Source organism: Galeopterus variegatus, unplaced genomic scaffold (genome assembly GCF_000696425.1).
Source record: "Galeopterus variegatus unplaced genomic scaffold, G_variegatus-3.0.2 Scaffold1647, whole genome shotgun sequence".
In the NCBI taxonomy this organism is placed as follows: domain Eukaryota; kingdom Metazoa; phylum Chordata; class Mammalia; order Dermoptera; family Cynocephalidae; genus Galeopterus; species Galeopterus variegatus.
The window spans coordinates 574387-600464 of NW_007727758.1; positions in this window are offsets into that span (position 1 = coordinate 574387).

Consider the following 26078-nt stretch of genomic DNA (forward strand, 5'->3'; position numbering starts at 1 on the left):
GCTTAAGCCATGATTTCCAGGGCAATTCTTACTGCTGGGCAGTAGACAAGGTAATACTTCATAAAAATAGGGCTTTGTTTGCCATGACTCTTTTCTTTCTGGTATATTCCCTTAGCAGAGATCCCCTGCGGGGAGAAGGAACAAATGGTAGGACTCAGGGACCAAAACCCTGTCTGCAGGCTCAAACAGACACCTGACTCATAACACAACGTGACCCAGCAGGATGACAATGTCCAGAGAAGGTTCTATACGGCATGACAACTCCACTTGCCCAGGGTCCTCTGAAATAGGTTGCAGAGAAGGCAGAAGCAGAGAGGGCTCAGAGAGAAGAGTGGAAAACCAAATCCGCAGGGTATGAAGTTATGAGTAAACCTCAGCCACAGGGGGAGAGAAGCTAAGTGGGTAGGGGTCTTTGCAAGCGAGGAAGGATTAAGAAGCTGTTAAAAAAAAATGAAAAAAGGAAAAACTTCCTATAGGCCCTGTTTTACAACTGGAATAATCTAAAGAATGCTTCCAAAAGGTAAATGTTGCATAGCTCAGCCATGAAAAGAATAGAGCATCCACCTAGCAGTGGTAAGTAACTTTCCCAGTTTAGAAAAGAAAGCAGAAGTGGAGCCCTGGAAATGGGGAGGCTGGAGCGGCTGTGCTGCTGGACCGCATTCCCGATCTGCAGCAGAACTGCCTGTGGTGTTCTCTCGGCTTCCTCCAGTGCCCACGTGTTGTGCAACACAACACCGCCACCCAGGGCACCTGCATTGCCACCACCCAGGGCACTCTGCTCTCTGCCGCCCACATAGGCTTTCTCCCCACAAATGGCTAAGAGTCTACTGATTGGACAAATTTGTTGCATCTGGCCCCTTTATTCCTTGAAGTCATTTTATGCAGGGGGCCTCAGCTGTTCAAGAAAATAGCCTTCCAGAGGCCTGTTGTCTAAAATATGTGGACATGCCTGAATGGCAGGGTAGACACAATTTCAGGCTCTCCCACCAAATGTGTACTAAGCACAGGGATGGGACGGACAGCAGAAAGCCCAGCCCTGTCTTTGGTCTGGAGGAATGGCTCCACACTGCCTTCCTCGCCCTGGACCAGGCCTCTCAGACTCCACCACTGCCAAGCTATGCCCCTTGTGGTAAATTACTTAGCAGCAGTCAGCTTCTCAGAGGTCTCTTTGCAGACCTCGTCATGGAACACTTGTGAAGCATCTGTTGCTTAAGGTTCTCTGCCAGATGCAGTCACAGGGGAGCTACAGGGTTGTGGTGTTTTGCCCTCTGGGAGTTAAAATCTTATTCTGAAAAGAGAACAAGAAAATTTTACCTGGGAAAGATGAGATAACATCATCCCCCATGGTTTAGACTTTGGAATTAGAGAGTCTCTGTGGTCTGTATTAATTTTCTTTTTAATACCATAATTGCTGCCAATTGAAGTATACTCTATATTGCCAACAATTTCCATGTGGATAATCTGTGCTAAGCCACCCTTTAAAGCTCCCTGCTATTATTGCCTCCTTTACTAATTAATTCCTTTGTTTAATGTCCATGCAATATTATCAACATATTTAGTTTTATTCCTAAATGCAGTTTGCAATTCAGCAAGAGTTGAGAAAAAGAGAAAACAAAATACCTAATTACCTTCAAATACTTATTCAGTTACTCCTTCAACACTTGTAGCCCTCTTCCACCTTCATTTTTGTCACCTCCACCCCAGCACTCACCTCTGACAAAAAGAAAAAAAAAAGAAAGAAAGATCAATCACAAAAAAAAAAGAGAGAGAGAGCCCTTCTCTGGCTTACAATATGGTTAACATGCGGTGTGCCAGGAACCTAGATGTTCAGGTACCTCAAGTTATATATACCCAGGGTCTTTTTGTGGTTTGGTTTGAAGTATTTTTAAATGTTAATTCAACTTTCTTTTTTAATTTGAAGTATTTTTATGATTATCTCTATTTTGGATTTCCATGCTACTTCCACCCCCATCACTCTCATTAGGGAATGGATGTAATATGCTCCCAAGCAGAATTCCTGTTGGCTACAGCAAAGAGCCCTTACCAGAGGGTAACATGTCAGGGAACCTGCAAGTTTCTCAAAGTGCACTGTCAAAGTCTTTTTAAAAAATCTATACTTGATTCATTTTGGTGGATTTCTTGGTTAAAAAGTTATTATCCACCTCTCAGGTCTTTTTGGAAAACGGAGAGAGTTACAGGAATTCTGAAATCAACAACAAACATAAGCCATGCTGCTAAAGACTCAATCTGGTGGCCAACACAACAATCACAATAATAATAATGGCTTTATCTATTAGGAATTGTGTTCAGCAGCTAGAAGCAGAGACTAGACCACAGTGACTTGGACACATAAGGGTTTTCTCATGGAAAAGAAGTGTGGAAGCCAGCATGTTTCCTCCCTTACCATCAAAGACACAGAATCCATTTATTGTTCTGCTCAGCCATCTTTGTTGCGTGGCTTCCATTTTCAAGATCCCAAGATGTTTGCTGGAGTTCCAGCCATCGTGCCTCTATTCCAGACAGGAAGCAGAAGGGAGGGGGAAAGGACAGAAAAGGCACATACCTTCTGTATATCCCACCCTTAAGGAGATGCTCTAAATTTATTGGTTTTTTTTTTTCTCTACCAAATCATCTTGTGTCCCATCGTCCATATATAAGGGCTGAAATTTCTAGCATAATTATCCCATATATAGCATATCTTAGTTACCAGAAAGTTCCCTGTAAAGATTAATGTTATCTTTGCTGTTATTGGCTGTCCAACGTTCAACCCCCTTCTTCTTTAGGAGGACCCTCCCCCCACTGTGTGTCATCTTATCAGGAACAGGGCCCAGCTTCCCAGTACAAAACCCAAAGGGATAACATCCCTCCCCTCCCTGCCTTCTGGGAGAGGAGGATGTGAGAAGATGTCAACCAGGCTTGGCCAATCAGGCACTACTATTTAGTAGCTTCTGTCTTAGAGAAATGACACATGGAAAAGGAATAAAGAGAATTGTGTCACAAAGGCGGCAGCATCATTCAGCCGTAGAGTCCAGAGGTGGCACAAAGTGTCCGGCAGCAAAAGCGGAAGAGTTCTGGCCAGCAGAGTCCTCTAAAAGGCAGCAGTTGGTCCTCTTGCTTCATGGTCCCCCAGTTCCTCTAGACAAGAACAGCTGCTCAGTCCCTGTCTGTCTTGCATGGCTGATTCTCTAGCTACTTGTCGTGTCTGGGCTCCCTTTGTCTTTCCAATGTATCCCCTTTTTGCTTGAAATAGCCAGAGTTGGTTTCAGCCACTTGTAACCAAAAGCACCCTAAGTGATAAAATTAAAGAGATATATTATTATTATAGCCTACAGTCTTTAGTTAACAGAAATAGAAGCCCACGTAACTTACTGTGGTATGTACCTAAACTCACAGACACAAGGACTGAGGTCTTGCTGGAGAGGATATTGGGTAAAAAGCTAACCCTTGGACTCTCATCCCTTTCGGTCTCCTTGCATAACTGCTCCTTGCTCATCCCTGCTTTCTTGGTCACCTTCCTTTGATTACTCATTGTTTTTTCATATCCATAAATTTTGCTTCATCTTTCGTGGACTCTTGAAAGGAATCTACATGACTTTTCTGCAGACATGTTATCAGGGAAGCATTTCAATTTCAAGCTCCGTTTCTATTTAAAATCTTGACAAAGGAACTGATTAGTGACTGGGACAGAGATACATCCTGGTAGAATCAGCTGTAACAGGAGGAAGGGGCTCATGACTGGGTCTGTGTCTTCAACAGGGACTCCCAGAGGAATGGTCTGTCAGTAAGCTGGCTTTCCAATACAATGATGCGGTGCAATACCGTGTGACATGATGTCATGTCATGCAATAAGAAGGCCTGGACATGGCACAATTTTTGAAGAACAGACCTGAGATACTCAAGCAATTATAAGTTTTGAGCACCTACTCTTTACAGCTTTAAGAGATGAGGAGATTATAAAGAAGAGAATATCTGCCTGCCTTCAAGGACTTTACAAGCCACACACCAAGAATGTTAAAGAATGAATTAACATATGTCCCTGGTTAACAGTTCAACATGTATTACCCACAGAGTGGTAAAGAAATTAAAAAGGAGAGATCATATTGAGCTGGATCATCAGGGAAGCCCACTTATAGAAGGAGAATTCTATTATCTTGAGGGGAGGGAAGAGATGGAGTGAGACCGAAAGAGAGCACCCCAGCCTGACTGTACGATGGGTAGAGGTGGGGACATCTGAATCAGCAGATGAACACTGGATGGACTGAGAGACAAAATTTGAAGAAGTGGGACCTGGAAAATGAGATCATCCACTTAAAATTTTTTTCCTGCTGCACTCATGATGCTAAAGCGACCTATAGGATTATCATGTAAACCAGAGGGAAAGGGAAGGATATATGCATTTAAACTTGGGTGGTGGAGCTAGGAGACCTCTGATTCTGATAATGGCAAACCAGATTATTAGAACCAACCACAGCACTGAAAATCTGGGAAATATATAAAAATACCTGCTTGAAGGTATAAGGTATCAGAAAACTAACAAAATAGGGTAAAATGACTGCTCTGGGATTGGGGGATGACAAAGCCCCAGGAGATGAGCCTAGCATTTAGGGATGCTTTTCCCTTGTGAACATTTGCTAATTGCAGAGTGGGTAACTTACAGGCTGAGAAATGCCTCCGGCAGTTTTGTGGGGCAAAGAAAAGAAAAAAATAGGAGTCCAGCATATGATAGCATGGCACAAGCCCTGATGCATCCTCTTGGGCTGGAATTCAGAAGTATACCAGCTGTCTTCAGGTCTATGGCTGAACTTCAAATCATTTCAAACCCTAAAATTGAATTGAGGTCATCTCAAATTGTTAGTAGCACCAGGTACCTGGCAGAAGCAAATATAAATTCTTTCTGGAAGGAGATAATATCTGGAATCTCAAAGTATTTCTACAAGTGATTTACAATATAATATCCAGGACACAATCAGAAAAAAACCAGGCACATGAGGAATAAGCCTACATGGACAAAACCAGCAAGAACACCAAACAACAAAACAAACCCACAGGGTCTCCAGATATTAGTTTCATAACACTTAGACGTTAAAACAACTATGCTTTCTACGTTCAATACTATAAAAGATAAGATTGAAAATTTCAGCAAAGAGCTACAAACTATAAAATAAAAACTCTAGAACTAAATACTGTAATAACTGAAAGTTACAATCCAATGGGGGTCAAACAGCAGATTATCAAAGAAGGGATAATTCATGAAAAAAATATTCAAGAAGGAGCAAGGAGAGACAAAGCAATGAAAAATATAGAAGAGAGGATATGAGATATAGAGCATACAATAAGATAAGTCTAAATACAGATTTAATTGAAGTCCTGAAAGGAGAAAAGATGGAAAATAGGATTGAAGAATTCACATTAAGGATAAATAAAAAGATACTCACAACTAGGCATACCAATTAAACTGCTGAAAACTAAACACACACACACGAAAAAAATAAACCACAAAACCAGCCAAAGAAAATATCAAGTCATCTATAATGGGCCTCTTACTCTCAGTGTAACAAATTTCTATAAATCAATTAAAATTAAAAAGGCAAACAACCTGAAAGAGTAAAGGAGAACATATCTGAACAAACACTTCATGAAATAAAATATCCAAGTGGCCATAAAAGGTTGAGCACAAAAAGGTGCTCAACTTCATTAATAATTTTTTTAAAAGACACAAATTAAAATCACAATGAGATACCACAACACACTCACCAAAACAGCTTTTAAAATGACAATATAAAGTGCTGATGAAGATGTGGCACGAAGGTAACTCTCATACCCTTCCAGTACATCAGCTTTCAAAAACTAGTTGTTAGCACCTGCTAGGGTACGTACTCCATGACTCAGTTATTTCCCATATGAGCATTAAGGACCATTTATAAGAAAGTTCATAGCAGCACTATTTGTAACAGCCAAAAACTGGAAACTGTCTAAATGCCCATTAATAGCAGGATGGATAAAGACTGTGGTATAGTCACACCATAAAGCAACAGACAGCACTGAAAAGAAACACACTACAGCTACATGCAGTAAAATGGATGAATCTCAAACGATGTTGAGCAAAAGCTGTCACACACAAAAGAATGCATAATTTAGTACATAAAATTCAAAATGCATGCAAAACTAGTGTTTAGGAATGTATACCTAGTGGTAAATCATAAAGAGAATCAAAGTAGTAATTTCCATAAAAATCAAGATATTGGTACCTTTGGGAGCAGACAAGGGTAGTAATTGGAGAGGGAGACTTTTGGGGCGAAGGGAATGTTCTATTTTTTTTTAACTTGAGTAATGTTTTACAGGTGTTCACTTTGTGATAAATCATTGATCTGTACATTTTTGTTCTGTGCACTTTTCTATGCTAAATTTCACAACAAAAAATAAAGGTTTAAAGAAAACTGAAGTTAAGGGTTCATATACAACTATCCATCACAGATTTACTGAGTGTCCGGCACTTGCTAAGCACTTGACATGTATTAAATCATATACTCATCCTAGTGATGCTGAGTACATGTTCTCTCTGCCCCTCCCCCAGTTACTGAGCCTTACAGCAAAATGAGGTAATAATATGAACCTATCACATGAGGTTGTTATAGGAATCGTATGAGTTACAGACAAGTGAAAAACATCTCTCTTCATGTCAGTTTTCTCCTTTTTTTCTTCTTCTTTCATGTCTGTTTTTGTTATCTCCCATTTAAATGAGATCACATTTCTGAAGCCAGTAATGGCCAGGTACACATAACAGACTTTCCCTCTCTCTTTCTTCTGCCCCTAACCTAATCCAACTTATTAAATCAACCGAGACCCCTATAGTGTTTCATAGTTTACAAAAAGCTTTTATATTATGAATTTTCAAAAAAACAAAACAAAACAGTGTTGGGGACTTCTTGTTTCAGCTCTGACATGTAAAAAGCTTGAAAGTCATCACTTTCACCTTTACAATATGAATAACTGGAATGTAAAACTTTAAAAAATGCTGTTTACGATAGCACCAAAAAATTGAAGTACTTAGGTATAAATCTAACAAAGTATGAACAGAATCTGTATGCAGAAAACTATAAAACACTGATGAAATACATCAAAGAATATCTAAATAAATGGAAAGATATTCCATATTCACGCATTGAAAGACTCAATACTGTCAAGATTTCGGTTCTTCCCAAATTGATCTATAGATTCAATGCAATCCCAATCAAAATCTCAGCTAGCTATTTTGTAGATATTGACAAACTTGTCAATTATAAAGTATATACGGTGCTATGGACTGAACTGTGCTCTCCCAAAATTTATATGTTGGGGAGATCTAACTGTATTTATGGAAATAATAAGGTTAAATAAGGTCGTAAGCATAGGGCCCTGATCTGATAAGGTTAATGGACTTACAAGAAGAGACATAAGAGAGTTTGCTCTCTACTGTGTGAGGACACAAAAAGGAGGAGACCATCTGCAAGAAAAGACAGTCCTCACCAGAACCTGACCATGCCGGCACCCTAAACTTGGACTTACAGGCCCCAGAACTGTCCGAAAACAAATTTCTGTTGTTTAAACCACACAGACTGAAGTATTTTGTTATGGCAGCCTGAGCAGGCTACTACATGTGAAAAGGCAAAAAATCTAGAATAACCAACACAATCCTGAAGAAGAAGAACAAAATTGAAGGACTGGACTCACGCCACTTGATTTTAAGATTGACTATAAAGCTACAGCAATCAGCACAGACATAAAATCAATGGAACAGAAGAGAGAGCCCAGAGAATGACTCATGCAAAGACAGTCAACTGATTTTCAATGGAGAAAGGATAATCTTTTCGACATACGCAAAATATGAACCCAGACAGAGACCTTACACCTTACTCAAAAATTAACACAACATGAATCACAGGCCTAAATGTAAAATGCAAAACTATAGAACTTCTTCAAGAAAACAAAAGAGAAAAATCTATGTGACATTGAGTTTGATGAGTGTTTACATACAACACCAAAAGTACGATCAATGAGAAAAAATTAACAAGTTAGACTTTATTAAAATTTAAAACTTCTGCTCCATGAAAGACACTGTTAAAAGAATGAATAAACAAGCCACAGACTTGGAGAAAATATTTGTAAAATACATATCTGATAAAGGACTTGTATTCCAAATATACAAGGAACTCTTCAAACTCAGCAATAAAACAACTCAATTAAAAATAAACTCAATGCCCCAAATGGAACATTTGGAGCAAGAAAATAAATAAAGTATTGGATTATAACCTAAAGCATAAAATAAATATTCATGAGTCCGTACTGATATAAATAAATGGGGGATAAGAAACAAATCCCCAGTGCAGAATTCTAAACAATTCATAGATACTTCACCCTCATGGAGGTGGTGCCTAACTCCCCACTCCTTCAGTGTGGGCTCCACATAGTGACTCCCTTTCAAAGAGTACAATCTGGAAAAGGGGGAGGGGTGTAAATATTTCTATTAAAAAAAACCTGACTAACGTTACCTAAGACAGGTAGTAAAGGTTAACACCAACAGTGATAAGTCATGTTGACAGAGTGCACCCTTGACATGATGTGATGAAATGGCGTTTTACCTCTGCGGTCTCCCTCCCCAAAACCCATAACCCCAGTCTGATCATGAGCAAAACACCAGAAAAATCCCAATTGAGGGACATTCTAGGAAATAACAGACCCATACTCCTCAAAGCTGTCAAGGTCATTGCTATGGCTTGAATATTTGCTCCAAAAGTCATGTTAAAACTTCATCTCCAATGTGGCAGTATTGAGAGGTGGATCCTTTAAGAGATGATTGGGTCATGAGGGCTCTGCCCACATGAATGGATGAATCCATTCATAGATTAATGGATTAATAGATTAATGGGTTATCATGGGAGTGGTACTGATGGCTTAAGAAGATGAGGAAGAGAGACCTGAGCTAGCATGCTCAGCCCCCCTACCATGTGATGCCCTGCCACCACCTAGAGTCTCTACAGAGTGTCCCCACCAGCAAGAAGACCCCCACCAGATGCAGCTCTTTCACCATGCACTTCCCAGCTTCCAGAACTGTAAGAGTCACCAAAAAAAAAAAGTCTGAAAAACTGTTACAGCCAAGAAGAGTCTAAGTAGATATGACAACTAAATGAAATATGGAATCAGAAATATGGGAACAGTAAAGAGACTTTAGGTAAAAACTAAGAAAAATCTAAATAAAATATAGATTTTAGTTAATAACTATATCATATGCATTCATTAATTGTGACAAATGTACCATATAATGTAAGATGTTAATAACAGGAGAAACTGGGTGTGGGCTATATGGGAACTCTCTGTGCTACTTAGCAACTTTTCTGTAAATCTAAATCTATACTAATATAAAAGTAGATATATATTTAAAAACTCCGTTGTACTTTTTTATTGGTTTCCCCATTTTAAGATCAAGAAACAGGCTCTGAAAAGCTGACAGACTGGCTCAGGGTCACAGGGCTAGGGGGCCGGCCTTGGAAACCAGCTCTGTCGGACTCTAGATTCCATATTTCTCTTTTCCCTTGGGCTGCCGAAGGTTCAGTTTTCTTATGTAACCATGGCAAACATAGAAGAGAAAGAGCAGGTTTCAAAAAGAAGGAAAGCAGCCAGCTGCAGATCGCGTCAAAAGATAGTGCACCAAGCTTGCAGGGTTACAACAAAATTCTCATTCCCGAGCAGGAGCTGCCCCGCCTGCGCTGTGCCTCCCTGGGGTGCCCCCCCCAACACACACACACACACACACACACACACACACACCCCTAACCGAGGTGCGGGGGTGCCCGCCTTGATCTCCAGCCATGCAGGCTCCCTTTGTCCTCCCTTAGCAGCAGATTTCAACACACAATAGGCTGTGTTGAAATCTCTGTGCACTGGTTGATTGCTCTGTAATTGTGTCTTCCCCAGGTAGCTTGTCAGAGCCATCTGATTTGCAGAACTTTTTTCCCTTTAAACTTAAAAAGTGCTCCCTCCCTTGGTTCTCTCTCTTTGGAGTTGATCCAGGGTGTCTGTGAATGAAAGCATTTCATGATCTGGTGCTGAGGTACCAACTTCCCATGTACCTCTTGGGACCTCAGCTCACTGGGCATGAAAGTCAGCAGCAGGACCCTGTCTGCAGAGCAGGCTGCCCTGGGGTCAGGTGGGCTGCTCACTACACCAACCTCGGCGCCCCAGCAGGAGGATGAATGCATTTGCTGAGGCCAGGCCGCCACTGGGCTTTCTTTGAGGTGGGCTCACAGGCCCCTTTCAGCACATCCCCTCCTGCCCCTGAAGGTGATGGGCCTTTTTTTGCGGCTGCCAAGCATGCTGGCCATTCCTCCTTTTCTGCCTGGGAGACACCTACCCTTCAAGGCCAAGCTCTCTTGTCACCTCGCCTGGACAGCATTCCCACACTAGGCACCCTAAAGTTCCCCTCCTCCGCACTCCTGCATCACTGGGTTTATTCCTAAGATGTCTGTGTAACTTAAGTGTCTCCCACAATCACCTAATGAGATCACACAGCAGCTTTCTCTGGATCATTTCCCATGTGCTCTAAGTAAGGTCAGAGCCTTGAATTGACCCAACCAGTTGTGGGGGTGGGGGAGGAGGGTAATGGGGTTCCCAGGACTGACTTCTAGTGTCTCCCATGGTCCTCCTGCCTGCTCTGGCTCACTGTGGTGTCTCCTCTTGCTGCTTGTACCCCCAAGTTCATCCATACACTGTGAAGCCATTAGGGCCTGTTGTCCTGTCACACTTCTTCCCTCGTCCAGCCCATTGCCTCCCCAGGCAGGAGAGGATGGGAAGGGCTGCAGAAACAGAAGAGGGGCCTGCTCTTCTCCCGTGTGGCTATGTGTGGAGCTGGAGCAGGGAGACTGGAAGTCATGTGCTGGCAGCACTTTAAAGGCCAAAGCCAGTCCATGTCCAGCCAGGAGGGCCAGACAGAGACAGGAGACAAGGCCCAGGTGACAGAGTGAGAGAGGGGTGTGGCAGAGACAGAGACAGATTTACCACGAGGCGAGGAAGTGCACACTTGAGGGTCTCCTCGCTTGCACAGGTGGCTTCCTACACTGCACCCGATTTTGTACCTAATTCAGAGTTTTATATTTTTTCCTAGAGAGAGTCCAACATTTCGTAAGCTTCAGGTGTAATAAAACCTAAGTCTGTTCCAGGTAGTAGAAGCAGAAAAACTAAAGATGTAGACTAGTAGAGGGCATGTGGACTGTAAACTAGAGCAACTCCAGATATGCAGTGAAGATGCCCACAGCTGGGGATCAAGAACCAATGAATTTACCTAAAGAGCCTGCAGCAGAACAGACATACCTGCACATACCTGAAAACTGTTTGGTCCACTGCCCAGGGCACTGTGCCATTTCTGTGCTCCAGTGGCCACCCCAAGTGAGGAAAATACCCATAACCCCCATATGTGCTGCCCTCCAAGTCAGGGCTGCAGTTAGTCCATGCATCGCGTGGCAGGAATTGGAAAAAGGCTTCCCTTCCTCTGGTGCATGCTGCCCTTGGCAAGTGGCCCTCAGGCTGGACTTCAGCCCCTAGCTGGGTATCTTTGTGTAGTGAGCAACCTGCACAACCTTACTAGGCAAACCAACTCAACATGAGATACAAAGAAGAGCTGAGTTAAGCATGGATGTCCCGGAAGTTTGAGCGAAGGAGCTCTTTCAGTTCTTACTCCCTCACTAGTAGAGGCCCCTCACTTAGAACTCTTAGTCTGTGTGAGCTACATCAGAGGACAATCAGAATAAAGTATAGTGGTCATGGCAGCAGATAGACAGCAGTTCAAATCCCAATTTTGCCATTTACTACTTGGTTAGCCTTGAGCAAGGATTTCAGCTCACTGGACCTCTGTTTTCTCATTTGTTAAATGAAGCCTGTAATGCATTCTTCTGAGGGTTGTAGAGAGAATTAAAGGAGGTAATACCAACACATCTAAGGTGTCTTCACCATAACAAGAACTCGGTAAATGGTAGCTAAGATAACTAAGTGATAGACACTTAAAATTTTATTCCTCTTCTCCCTGGGATCATGTTCTCATACCCCAACTCTTGCCTTAGGGTGAGTCCCCAAACAATTTAGTGCCTCATGCAAAGAGTTCCCTAATGGTTTGTTGAGCTGGTTCTCCAAAGCTGTCTAGACAAACTGAGGCACCTACAAAGCAAATACCAGTTAGTTGTGTAAGCATCTATCTCAAGTATCGGACTGTGAGTTCCTCAAGAGCAGGAAATAGTCTACTAATCTTTGTGTCATTCGGTGTGCCTGATTAACAACTGGTGAATTAAAGAATGACCATCAAACCCTCTGATGTCAACTGTCTTCTCAGTAGAGGTGGTCTTTCTGGGCTGCTTCATTTCCTTAGGCTCTGTCTCTGGTCAAAGACCAGTCCCCATGAAAAAGAGGATTTTAAGACCTGACAGTCATGTATGCCTTAATGTTAAAAAACTTATCAGACTTATCAGATTCTTTTTTTTTTTTTCCTTTTTGTCTTTTTTCATGTCCAGCAACGGATCGCAACCCTCAGTGTCGCGCCCGTACCGGACCGGGACCTGCAACGGGATCGCAACCCTCAGTGTTGCACCTGCACCTCGCTCAGCCAGTGAGCGGGAACCAGTCTGTATGTGGGATCTGAACCCTCGGCGGGAGTGCTGCTGCGCTCCCAACGGCGCACTGTAGCAGTGCGCCACCAGACCCGCCCCAGACTTATCAGATTCTTTATAGAGAACCAGTTTTAATTAAGGAAAAAGGCTGAAGAGTTTGGGGATTGGTTCTTAAAGGTTTAAAGATCTAGTAAATATATTATAGATTTTGTAGAGTTAAGCTCTGAGTTAAGAATCGTCTATAATTATTGGCTCTAATGAGAATATTAACCAACATTTTTAATGCTTTCTTGCTTTCCATATGCAAATAACAGTACTAAGTAGTTTTATGCATACTGATTCATTTAGACCTCATAACCACCCTATTATTTTATGCATGAGTAAACTAAGCCACAGAAAAGTTAAGTAACTTGCCCAAGGTCACACAGCTATAAGTGGTAGAGCTGGGATTTGAACCTAGCAATTTGGCACTAAGGCCTTGCTTTTGACTCCTTCACTTTATTAGGCATTCAGTAGTCAAAGCACCTAGCATGGATGCCTGACCATTCTCCAAGTCAATTTGGAAAAACACCTATAGTAAGACCTCGTGGTTTTTGTGCCCCTCTGAAACCACAAGAAACAGAAGATAAAAATTGGACAGAAGGAGGGAAATTGTTATTTGCCAATATTATACTTGTACATCTAGAAAACCAGAAAGAATCAACTAAAAAGTACCCCAAACAATAAAATTGAGATAACTGCTTACAAAATTAACCTATAAAAATCAATAGCTTTTCTAGAAATAACCAACCAGAAAATATAATGAAAGAAAAGATCCCATTTAGAATTGTAATTCAAAAGAAAAAATATCTGGAAAAAACTTTACAAGCAATATATCAGATCTATATGAAGTAAACTTTAAATAATCATCTAAAGGAAAATAAAAGATATAAATAGAAAGTTTCTCTTCCTGGAGAAAAAGCCTTTTTAGAAAGATGTCCATTTTTCTGCATTAATCTGTAAATTTAACTTGATCAATACAAAAAGAAAATAACTGGGTACAGAGTTAGAAAGAAGGGTAGGATCCTCTAATGGACTGTAAAATTCATGTCAAAATATAAAATGCAAGAAAGGCCATAAAATTTCTGATAAAGAAGGACATGGTGCAAGTATTAGCTCTACCAGGTATTAAAATATATTACAAAATTATAGTTAAAATAGTCTTTTAGTGGCACAACAATTAACAGCCAAATTAATGGAAGTGAACAAAAAACTAGAAGTAGACCCAAATATATACAAAAATTTGGTTTATTTAAAGATAGCTTTACAATGCAGTGTGAAAAAGATGGATTCAATGAATGGTTTGGGATAACTGACTGGGCCATGCAAGAAATAATAATAAATCCCTTCCTTATTTCTTTGCACAAAAAATTAATTCCAGATGGATAAAATACTTAAATGTAACAACCTAAACCATAAGAGTACTAGAAGAAAACATGGAAATTTATTTACATAATTTAATGAGAACTTCTTTAAGCATAACACTAAATCCAGAAGACATAAAAAAGTGGATAAAATCTGACAACATAAAATTTAGAATGTCTTTATGACAAAAATATCATAAACCAAGTCAAAAAGCAAGCAATAAGGAAGGGAAAAATATTTGCAAAAATATGAAAAAGACTTAATTTCCATTCTAAAAGTAAAGAGTTTTAAGGAAATCAACCGGAAGGAGTCAAAAAACCCAATAGAAAAAAAAATAGCAAAAACACATCATTACAGAGAAAAAAATGCAACTGACTTTTAATCATGTGAAAAGATGTTACATTTTACTCATATTAAAAGAAATGCAAATTAAAATCACAAGATTTCATTTTTTTCCTATTAATTTGGAATAGAGCATTAAGTTTGATAGTGCATTATTGGGGAAACAGGCAGTCTAATGCACTATGAGTATTCTTGGGAGTTCCAAACAGTACAACCTCTTTAGATGGCAACTTAGCCAGTTTTCTGTCACTTAGAATACATGAAACTGGGTAATTTGTAAAGAAAAGAAACTTACTTTTTACAATTCTGGAGGCTAGGATGTCCGAGGTTGGGGGAGAGCATCGGTGAGAACCTCCTTCCTGAAGGAAACTCTCTGCAGAGTCCCTAGGTGGCACAGGGTATCACATGGGGAGGGGACTACATACAGCATGTTTACATGCTTCTTCCTCTCCTTATAAAGCTGTCAGTCTACTCCAATGATAACCCATTAATCTATTAACCTATTAATCCATGAATGGATTAATCCATTCATGAGGGCATACCCCTTGTGATCCAATTACCTCTTAAAGGCCCCACTTTTCAAACACCGTATTGGGAACTAAGATTCAACATGAGCTTTGAAGAGGACAAACATTCAAACCATCGCAGCAATATCTATCAACTTCTAAAAATCTGTCTGATAGATAGCATATACAAGGATGTTTACAGCCATATTATTTTTGGCAGCAAATAAAGAAAATCTAAATTTCATTAATATAAAACGGATTATTATGTAAATTTTGATACACCCATAAAATGGAATATAATGTAGCCATTAAGAAAAATAAAGCAAACCTATATGTACTAAGATGGAACAATCTCCAAAATGTTAAATGCAAAAGGGAAAATGCAGAACAGTGTATATAATGTTCTATAATTTGTTTTTGTTTTTTGTTTGTTTGGTAACTGGCCAATACAGGGATTGAACCCTGGACGTTGGTATTTTCAACACCACGCTCTAACCAAGTGAGCTAACCAGCCAGCCCTATAATTTGTGTTTTTTAAAAAGTGTAATATATAAATATATATTTGCATATGCAATAGATCTGTGTTTTTCAAGTTAGGTGGCAAAACATTGGTAGGTTGCAAAATCAATTTAGTGGATTACAACCAACATTTTTTAACATTTGTGTTTTTTATTTTGGGATTTTTAGATGTTTTACTTAAATATAGATTAAATCATTTGATATTAATTTTATTATGTTTTTCTTTATCATATATTGTAAAGGTAAGTATTGTGTGCAAATTTTGTTACAGTTATATAATTGCATATTGAGTTGTGATTAGAAGTGTATTTCCAACGCTGTGTTATAGACAAAAAAAAGTTTGAAAAACAGTGGTATTGACTATCTTTGGAAAGACCAACAACAAATTAGTAAATGGCCTTTAGGGACTGAAATAGGGAACAGTGGGGTCGGAGGTGGAAAAGGGATTGACTTTTCCCACGTATCTTTGTACGATTTTTATAACCTATTCAAATTTTTTTGAAAAATAAAGAGAATGAGGTAAAAGCCAAAATAAGAGATTTTTTAAATTACACTTTTTGTAGTAAGGAGAGTGCTAACACTTCTCTTGCGTGCATACCAAGAAAAATAGAGACTTTTGGGACCTTATTATTTTTACCCTACTTTTTGACCTACATTTTTACCCCTGAGTCTGGAGACATTTTTTCCATGTTTATCAATGCATACACTTCACTCATAATTACACCAACGTTGATATAATTTCAGGGAGCAAGTATTTCAGTCATGAACTCTGAGTTGACTTAAATCCTCAATTAGTTTTATATGCTGCTACTATTAAAACATTCCTATTTTTCTGTATCTATTTCCTTTTAACAAAATTAATTTTTATCAGAATTATTTTCCATATAACTTTTTAAAACAAATATTTGATTCATTGATCAAGTTTTATCCATATCAAATAAAGATTAGTTGTTATTTCTGCCATCAGGAAGTTTCCTTTGCTACTGTTTTGAACAAGCCTGGTCTTCTTTCTTCAAGTCCGAATATCTAAATTATACCATGTGGATCACTACCCATAAACCATGTGTGGTTTTAGTTGCTGGCAGTTTTATTTTGTGTTGATTATTTCAACCACAGATATTCATTATGATTTGGCTAAAACGTTTTATAGCTAATCTATGAGAGCATTGTAAACATTCTTCCTGAGATATTTCAGACTCACTCGGTGGCCTAAGAGTGGTCTGTTAGATTTTGGAGCCAATTCTTTGGTGGTCTTCTGAGCATTTCTAAAGCTGTGTACTACTTCTCCAAGCCACTGAAAAAGCCAGGAGCAAACTGCTAATCACACAATGGTACCAAGAGCTCTCAGTTTCACTGATGGTATCAAAATGTATTATTTGACACCTAACAAAGCATCATTACTGTGCAGTTGAAATGGTAGAGTCAAAATATCAGAGCAGACACTACTATGCTGAGGACTTGGGCTGTAAAGATAAAAAGATCAACTCCTTTCCTTCAAAAAAACATATTGTCATAGGGAAAATCCAGATACCTAAAAAATAACAATACTACAATAAGTTCGTTCTGATGGTAATGTGCTCTAAATATCATAAAGGAACTTTGTGTATTCAGGACCCTAAGAATAAGAATGAATTTTTCACAGTGAAACTGATGGAGTTGGAAGCAGCAAGATCCATCCTGCTAGGAACTTTGCTTTGATTAATGTGACCAGGAGTCCTGGGATGGGGGCAGGTAAACACGGAGAGTGGAGATGGAAGGAGGAATTAGAAGTCAGGATCTAGAGAGTCTTGTGTAGGCAATTAAAGTTATATTTCCTTCCATCTATTTCTTCTCTGGCCCAGTCTTCTCTTTCTTCTCCCCTTGAAACCTAGATCTGGATCCTAAGCTCACAGAGATTCTGGACCTGGGATTCCCTACTGTCCCCTTTCATCCTTCCCACGCTGCCTTCGTCAGGGCTTGAGAGCAGTGCTCTAGAGCACCAAGTAACAGAATCTCAGGGAGCTGAACTCCTGAGAGGTGAAGGGACCAGGGGACCAGGCGAGGAGGCTGGTGGCCGCCCCGCTGCAGGAACAGCGACAAGCTCATCATCGTGCAAACCTGATTGAAATTCCATGTTGCTCTTCCTTCCTCCAGGGGAGCTTTGATTGGCTTGACTCTTAAACCTTTTTTTTTTTTTTTAATAAATAATGAATTTGTGTCCTTAGCAAATACTACTGTTAATCACAGCATTGATTCCAGGGTTTATTTAAATGCATAGTTAGGGGCTTTGGTCAGAATGTGCTTTTTTGCCTGCAAACTTACCGTGTGATTTTTTTTTCACTGGACGGGATGTCTGACAAGATAATTAATTGTTTTAGCAGCCAGTTTCCTGCCTAGAAACTGTCAGACTGAAATGCCCACCGCTGAGGCTCACAGACTCGCCAGCCCTCTGGCTTGCCTCCTCAGAACTACCCTTGCTGCCTGTAGCCCACTGTCAGGACAAATTAGGAAGAACCGTGTCCAGACAAGGGAGGAAGAGCTCCCAGCAAGCCTCCCTGCCCATTTTGCCTGACCCAAGGCCACACTGTTCAGCAGGACGGGATCTATGGAGCCAGAGGGAGCCCTTACCTCAGATGCCCAGCCCTCAGGTGCCCAGCGGTCACAAACCAACCCCCCCACTCCCAGACTACACCTGAATAGGGAAGGCTGAGGAAGAAAACAACAATCTCTGCAAGGAGCTGATTGCACGCAGGAATTAATGCTTTGGAACATAGTGTTATTGGATTGATTTTAAATAGACGTTTTGCTTCTTTTTAGTAATAAACTCTGGGTTCTGAAGGGAGCCAAAAGAAATCAAAAGAAGAAAAAAGAAGAAATGAGAAATAAGAAAAACAACCCCTAAAAATTCCAAGCTACTGCTCTAGAAGGATCTTTAAAATTCTGTTTCGAATTGCTGGGTCTCTGACAGCGCTATTGTGATAAACTGATGAATGTCTATTTATACCCAAACATAAAACATATGGATGCTTATTTAGAGGACAAATGCATTTTGACAAATATCTAATTTCATTCCACTGATAGGATGTATTCTGTCAGACTCTTCATTTCATTTGAGACACAATCACTTTGGGTTTCCAGTTCCTTGCCATGGCGGAAATGCATTTGTCAGGCCCTCCAGACCCAAGATGGATTTAAAATATTGCCATCACAACTCTGATTAAAACCAAGGAAAATTGTAAATATCTCCTATGACCCACTCATACAAGGAATATTACCAAGTAAATATCTTTGTGAACCCGATTGGGTAGCAGAGAGAATTATTCAAAAGACTTAAGTATAGATTGTTAGCAAATATCAGCTACCCATGACATATTGAATTACATATGACCATAAAAGGAAAAGAGGTAATTCCCTCAACGCTTGATGGGCAGAAGGAGGAAGCCTATGGCTGTACTGGAAAAGTTCTACTCCCTCATGTTTTAGTTCAAGAGTCACCTCTTCTAGGAGACATTTCCTGACTGATTCATGCAGACAGCGTCTCTCCACATGCTCCCTTTGTACCTAGCCGTGCCTCCATTAGACACTTTTATCTCTCTGCATTTTAATTTCTCTGGTAGAAAACTTGACTTTTCATTTTTGTAGCCTTGATGTCTACAAGAGCACCTAGTACATAGTAGGTATTCAATAAGCATTTGTTGAATGAGCAAATAAAGGGATGATTATCTCTAGTATAGCATTTATTACCTGAAATGATTAATTTACCTACCGTTTTCCTCCACCAGGTCATGAGTTCCTTGAGTGTGAGGACTAACTTACCGATAGCCATTGCCTCAGCTATGAGTACAGTGTCTGGCATATAGCAAATACTCAACAAATATGTTGACAGGAGGATAGATGGATGGATAGATGGATGGATGGATGGACAGACAGATGATTGTTTGAAGCTACTGGGTACCCCAGTATTTCTCAAAGTCACCAGCTACATATATACCAAAAGAATTCCCTCCTTTCAGTCTCTAATCTTTGGATTTTGAACTTTGAACTTTGTTTTTCCAAGGACAGGAAACAACTGTTTTTAAAATTTGTTTCCTGACTAGTTTAAGAACAAATGGGGAGCCCTTAAAATAAATCTAAAAAAGACAGCTTGCACATCTGTGGTTAGAGCCTATCAGACGTCCACCAATATGCACTCTCCTATTCTTCCTTAGTAATAAAACCCCCAAATTTTAGCTCGGCATAAGTTGCCTGGAATAATAACATTTTCCAGCCCCCCTTGCAGATAGATATGACCCTGTGAGTCAATTCTGACGAGCGGTATTTAAGTGGAAAGGTCATGTGCAACTTCCTGGAGTGTCCACAGAGAACAAAGGCAGGGCATTCTACTTCCTTTATTCCTTTCTTCTGCCACATTACAGATTTGATGGCTGGATCTCAGGCAGCCATGCTGAATGATGGGTTGAAAGCCACAGGCTGAGGATGTCGAGCCCCACAATATCAGCCTAGCTTCCTGACCGCTTTATGATGTGCCCAGTGAGCCCCAGACTCCCAATCTCTGCACTTCTTTTACATGAGACACGTTGTGTGTTTTCTGTCCCTTGCAGTCTAACCAATCCTGATGAATATGGGCATCCTGGCTTGGCACAACATAATAAGTATGGAGAATCTGTTACCAAATTGAATTGAGTTGTACTGAACTGAGCTGAACTGATACTAGGTACACGGAGGCCACATCCTTTTAGATAAGAGAAGCTTTACTGGAAACACGGATAAGAGATGTTTGAACTGGACAGCTCATCCCTGCGAGCAGCGAGCCACGTACCACACTTTGCTCTGAGCTGGTTCATCAGACGCTCATTTCATCCTTAACCTGAGGGAGGAAGAATAACAACTCTGACTGCCACTAAAATAGTCCCTTCTTGTCAGACTCAGTCCCAATCTGGAATTGTGGATCAACCAACAATTTCCCTCCTAGGAGAAATCCCGCAGAAAGGAGAGTTTTCATTGGAGTCAAAAGTTGCCCCTCCCAGCCCATAACTATGAAACATCTTGATTCAAATAGGCCAGAGCTCAATTTCCATCTCCCCGTTTAGAGCACTTTGACTGTGGTCATTTTTCTGATAATGTCTGGGAATTTCATGGCTTTTTAAGCAAGATGAGGGAGAATGGTAGGATTTACTGCGGGTGCAATGCTGGCAGAAGAAACCTCGATTTAGCAACCGTTATCATGGATTACTAATCAAGGACTCTGGAAGAGTGGTGCCACTGAAAACAGTTATTACTCAATGCTAATAAAAAAAATTATGGATCTAATAAAAGTTAATGGGGAAGTATCATGTGCCATAAAAACTGCCGTCAAAGACGAGAACGCTGGGTTGGGGGAGAAGATTCCACTGTAATTCTGTATTGTCCGGGAGCCATGTCCATAACACTTCTAAAGTGCAAATGGCTATGCAAATCAGATTAAACTGTGGAATACTTGCTAATAGGATTGTCTGCTTTTGTAAAAATAGGAAGGAGCAAGTATGATATATCCAGCAAACCTAATTTATTAACTACAGGCAAGATTGTGGTTGGTCACTTTCTGTAAATGTGAGTGAAGTTCTTTTTTTTTTTAAGTTAATTTATTTATTTTTATTGATTATGAATATTCATGGCATACAGAGCAAATTGTCACCACTCGTGCCTAAGATGTGATGGCCAGATCCATACTGGCAGCATGCCCATTACCACAAATTGTGATTATACCCCCTGTCCCCCACTCAATTATCCCCCTAATTATTCCCCAACCTCCCTCCCTCCCCATCCCCCTTTTCTGCCCCACTGTGGTCTTTCTTTCCTTCCTTCTTTCTCTCTTAGCTCCCACTTATGAGTGAGTACATATGTTATTTATCCCTCTGTGCTTTGCTTGTTTCACTCAACATAAGTTTCTCCAAGCTCATCCAGGTTGTTGCAAATGGGAGAATTTCACTCTTTTTTATGGCGGAGTAGTATTCTATGGTGTATATAAACCACATTTTCCTTATCCAATCATCCATCAATGGACATTTAGGCAGATTCGATATCTTGGCTATTGTGAAAAGAGCTGTGATAAACATGGGAGTGCAGGTATCCCTTCAACATGATGATTTCCATTCCTTTCAGTATATACCCATAAGTGGGATTGCTGGATCGTACGGAAAATCTACCTATAGTTGTTTGAGAAACCCCTATACTGCTTTCCATAGTGGTTGTACTAATTTACAGTCACAACAGTGTAGGAGTGTTGCCTTCTCTCCACATCCTTGTAAGCACTTGTTATTCTCCATCTGTTTGATTATAGCCAGTCTAACTGGAGTGAGGTGATATCTCAATGTGGTTTTAATTTGCATTTCCCTGATGACTAGTGATGTTGAGCATTTTTTCATGTACCGGTCAGCCATTTGTATGTCTTCCTTTGAAAAATGTCTATTCAGTTCCTTTGCCCATTTTTTAATTGGGTTATTTGTTTTTTTTACTGTATAATTGCTTGAGTTCCTTATATATTACAGCTATTAATCCCTTGTCAGATGCATAGTTAGCAAAAAATTTTTCCTACTCTATAGGTTGTCATTTCCCTCTGTTGATCATTTCCTTTGCTGTGCAGAAGATTTTTAGTTTTATGTAGTCCCATTTGTTTATTTTTTCTTTTACTGCTTGTGCTTTTGGGCTCATGTTCATAAAGCCTGTACCCAGAAATAATTGCTGAAGTGTTTCACCTATATTTTCCCTTACTATTTTTACAGTTTCAGGTCTTATATTTAAGTTTTTAATCCATTTTGAGTTGATTTTAGTATATGGTGAAAGGTGCACATCTAGTTTCACTCTTTTGCATATGGATATCCTATTTTCCCACCACCACTTATTGAAGAGGCAGTCTTTTCCCCAATGCATGTTTTTGTTCCCTTTGCCAAATATCAGATGGCTGTAAGACTGAGGAGTGATTCCTGGGTTCTCTATTCTGCTCCACTGGTCTGAATGTCTATTTCTATGCCAGTACCATGCTGTTTTGGTTACTATAGCTTTGTAGTATAATTTGAAGTCAGGTAGTGTTATGCCTCTGGCTTTATTTATTTATTTATTTATTTATTTTTGCTCAGGATTGCTTTGGCTACTCGGGGTCTTTTGTTGTTCCATATGGATGTTGAGATTGTTTTTTCCATTTCTGTGAAGAATGTCATTGGTATTCTGATGGGTATTATATTGAATCTGTAGATTGCTTTGGGTAGTATAGAAATTTTCACAATGTTAATTTTTCCAATCCAAGAGCATGGAATGTCTATCCATCTTTTTGTGTCTTCTATAATTTCTTCCAATAGTGGTTTGTAGTTCTCATTGTAGAGATCTTTTACCTCCTTGGTTAAATTCATTCCTAGGTGGTTTTTGTGTGTGTGTGTGTGTGTGTGTGACTATTGTAAGTAGGCTTACTTTCTTGATTTCTCTTTCTGTTAGCTCATTATTGGAGAATATAAATGCAACTGATTTGGGGGCATTTATTTTGTATCCTGCAATGTTACTGAAATTATTACCTGGCTCTAGGAGTTTTTTGATAGTGTCTTTAGGGTTTCTAAATATAGTATCATGTCATCTGCAAATAGAGACAGTTTGACTTCATCTTTTCCAATGTGGATGCCCTTTATTTCTTTCTCTTGCCTGATTGCTCTGGCTAGAACCTCCAGTACTATGTTAAATAGAAGTGGTGAGAGTGGGCATCTTTGTCTTTTTCCTGTTCTTAAGGAAAAAGCCTTCAGTTGTTCCCATTCATAAGGATACTGGCAGTGGGCTTGTCATAGATGGCTTTTATTGCGTCGAGATACTTTCCTTCTATACCAAATTTGCTGAGAGTCTTTATCATAAAGGGATGTTGAATTTTGTCAAATACTTTTTCTGCATCTATTGAGATGATCATATGGTTTTTGTACTAAAGTTTATTGATGTGATGTATCACATTTATTGACTTTTGCATGTTGAACCATCCATGCATCCCCGGATGAATCCCACTTGATCATGGTGTATAATTTTTTTAATAGGTTGCTGTATCCTGATTGCTAATACTTTGTTGAGGATTTTTGCATCTAGGTTCATCAAGGATATTTGGCCCATAATTTTCTTATTTTGTTGTTGCTGTTGTTGTTGTTGTGTCTTTATCTGGTTTTGGTATCAGAGTTATGTTGGCCTCATAGAATGAGTTTGGGAGAATAGTTTATGTTTCAATTTTTTGGAATAGCTTGGGAGAATTGCTACTAATTCCTCTTTTTTTTTTTTTTTTGTCTTTTCATGACCAGTAAGGGGATCGCAACCCTTGGTGTGGTGTTGCCCACACCACGCTCAGCCAGTGAGTGCACCGGCCATTCCTATATAGGATCCGAACCCGCGGCGGGAGCGTTGCCTGGCTCCCAGCACCACCCTCTCCCAAGTGCGCCACGGGCTTGGCCCCTAATTCCTCTTTAAATGTTTGGTAGAATTCAGCTGCAAAGCCATCTGGATCTGGGCTTTTCTTTGGTGGAAGATTGCTGATTACTGCTTCAATCTCATTGCTTGTTATTGGCCTGTTCAGGTTTTCTGTCTCTTCTTGGTTCAGTTTTGGTAGTTTGCATGTGTCCAGAAACTTATCCATATCTTCCAGATTTTCATATTTATTGTCATACAGTTGTTCATAATAGTCTCTAATGATTCTTCATATTTTTGTGTTATCGGTTGTAATGTCTCCCTTTTCATTTCTGATTTTTGTTATTTGAGTCTTTTCTCTTCTTTTTTTTGTTAACCTAGCTAATGGTTTGTCTATTTTATTTATCTTATTGAAAAGCCAACTTTTTGTTTCATTGATCTTTTCCATCATTTTGGGGGGTCTCTATTTCATTTAGCTTTGCTCTGATCTTAATTATTTCTTTCTGTCTACTACCTTTAGGATTGGATTGTTGTTTTTCAAGTCCTTTGAGGCATAGCTCTAGGTCATTTATTTGAAGTCTTTCCATTCTTTTGATGAAAGCATTTATTGCAATAAATTCGCCTCTTAGTACCACTCTTGCAGTATCCCACAAGTTTTGGTATGATGTAGCTTTGTTGTCATTTGTTTCAAGAAATTTTTTGATTTCTTGTTTAATATCTTCTTGGACCCATAGGTCATTCAGGAGCCTATTATTTATTTTCCATGTATTTGTCTAGCTTCCAGCAATTTGCTTATTGCTTATCTCCAGTTTTTGTCCATTGTGGTCTGAAAAGATACTTGGAATGATTTCGATTTTTTTTAATTTGCTGAGTCTAGATTTGTGACCCAGTATGTGGTCTACCCTGGAGAATGTTCCATGTTCTGATGAGGAGAAAGTATATTCTTTAGTTTTGGGGTAAAATGTTCTGTATATATCTGCCAGGTCCAGTTGGTCTAAGGTGTTGTTTAAATCCTTTGTCTCTTTGTTGATTTGTTGCCTGGAAGATCTATCCCATACTGAGAGAGAGTTGTTCAGGTCCCCCACTATTAATGTATTAGGGCCTATTTCTTTCTTTAGGTCTAAGAGTGTTTGCTTTCTATATCTGGGGGCTCCAGTATTGGGTGCATACATATTTATGATTGTTATGTCTTCTCTCTGGATAGATCCTTTTATCGTTATATACTGGCCTTCTTTGTCTCTTTCTATGTTTTTTGGTTTAAAGTCTATTTTATCTGAATAAGAGTAGCTATTCCTGCTCATTTTTGGTTTCCATTTGCATGGTCTATGTTTTTACATCCCTTCACTTTTAGTCTGTGTTTGTCTCTACAGGCGAGGTGGGTCTCTTGAAGACAGCATATACTTGGGTCTAGCTTTTTAATCCAATCAGTTAATCTGTGCCTTTTGAATAGGGAGTTTAATCCATTCACATTTAGGGTAGTTATTGACAGGTATTGTTTAATTCCTGTCATTTAATTGCTACTTGTTTAGATGTTTTAATTATCTTTTGATCATTACTTCCCCTTTTATTTCTCTTCTTTAATGTTAGTTGGAAATTTGAGGTGGCATGATTTGGCTTCTTTCCCTTTCTCACTGGCATTTTTGTTTTAACAGCAGGTTTTGCTCTTTCTTGTGTATCTGTGATAGTGATCATCATTATTCAGATTCCAGATGCAGGACTCCCTTGAGAATTTCTTGCAGGGCTGGTCATGTGCTGGTGAAGTCCCACAATTTTTGTTTGTCTAGGAAATACACTATTTCTCCCTCATTTCTGAAGGAGAGCTTTGCTGGGTAAAGAATTCTTGGCTGGCAATTTCTTCTTTTAGTGTTTTGCATATATCATTCCACTTTCTTCTGGCCTGTAGGGTTTCAGTTGAAAAGTCTGCTGTTAGTCTGATGGACATTCCCTTATAGGTGACTTGACACTTTTCTCTTGCTGCTTTTAGAACTCTCTCTTTGTCTTTGAGCTTTGTAAATTTTACTATAATGTGTCTTGGAGAGGATCTTTTTGGACTGAATCTGTTTGGGGACCTTTGAGCTTCCTGGATTTGAAGGTTGCATCTCTCCCTACCCCTGGGAAGTTTTCTGCTATTATTTCCTTGTGTAGGTTTTCAATACCTTTTCCTTTCTCCTTCCCTTCTGGAATACCCATAGTTCAGATGTTAGAGCACTTGAGGGTGTCTGCTATCTCTCTTAGATTTTCTTCATTATTTTTAATTCTTTTCTCTTTTTTTTTTTTTTTTTTTTTTTTTTTTCCC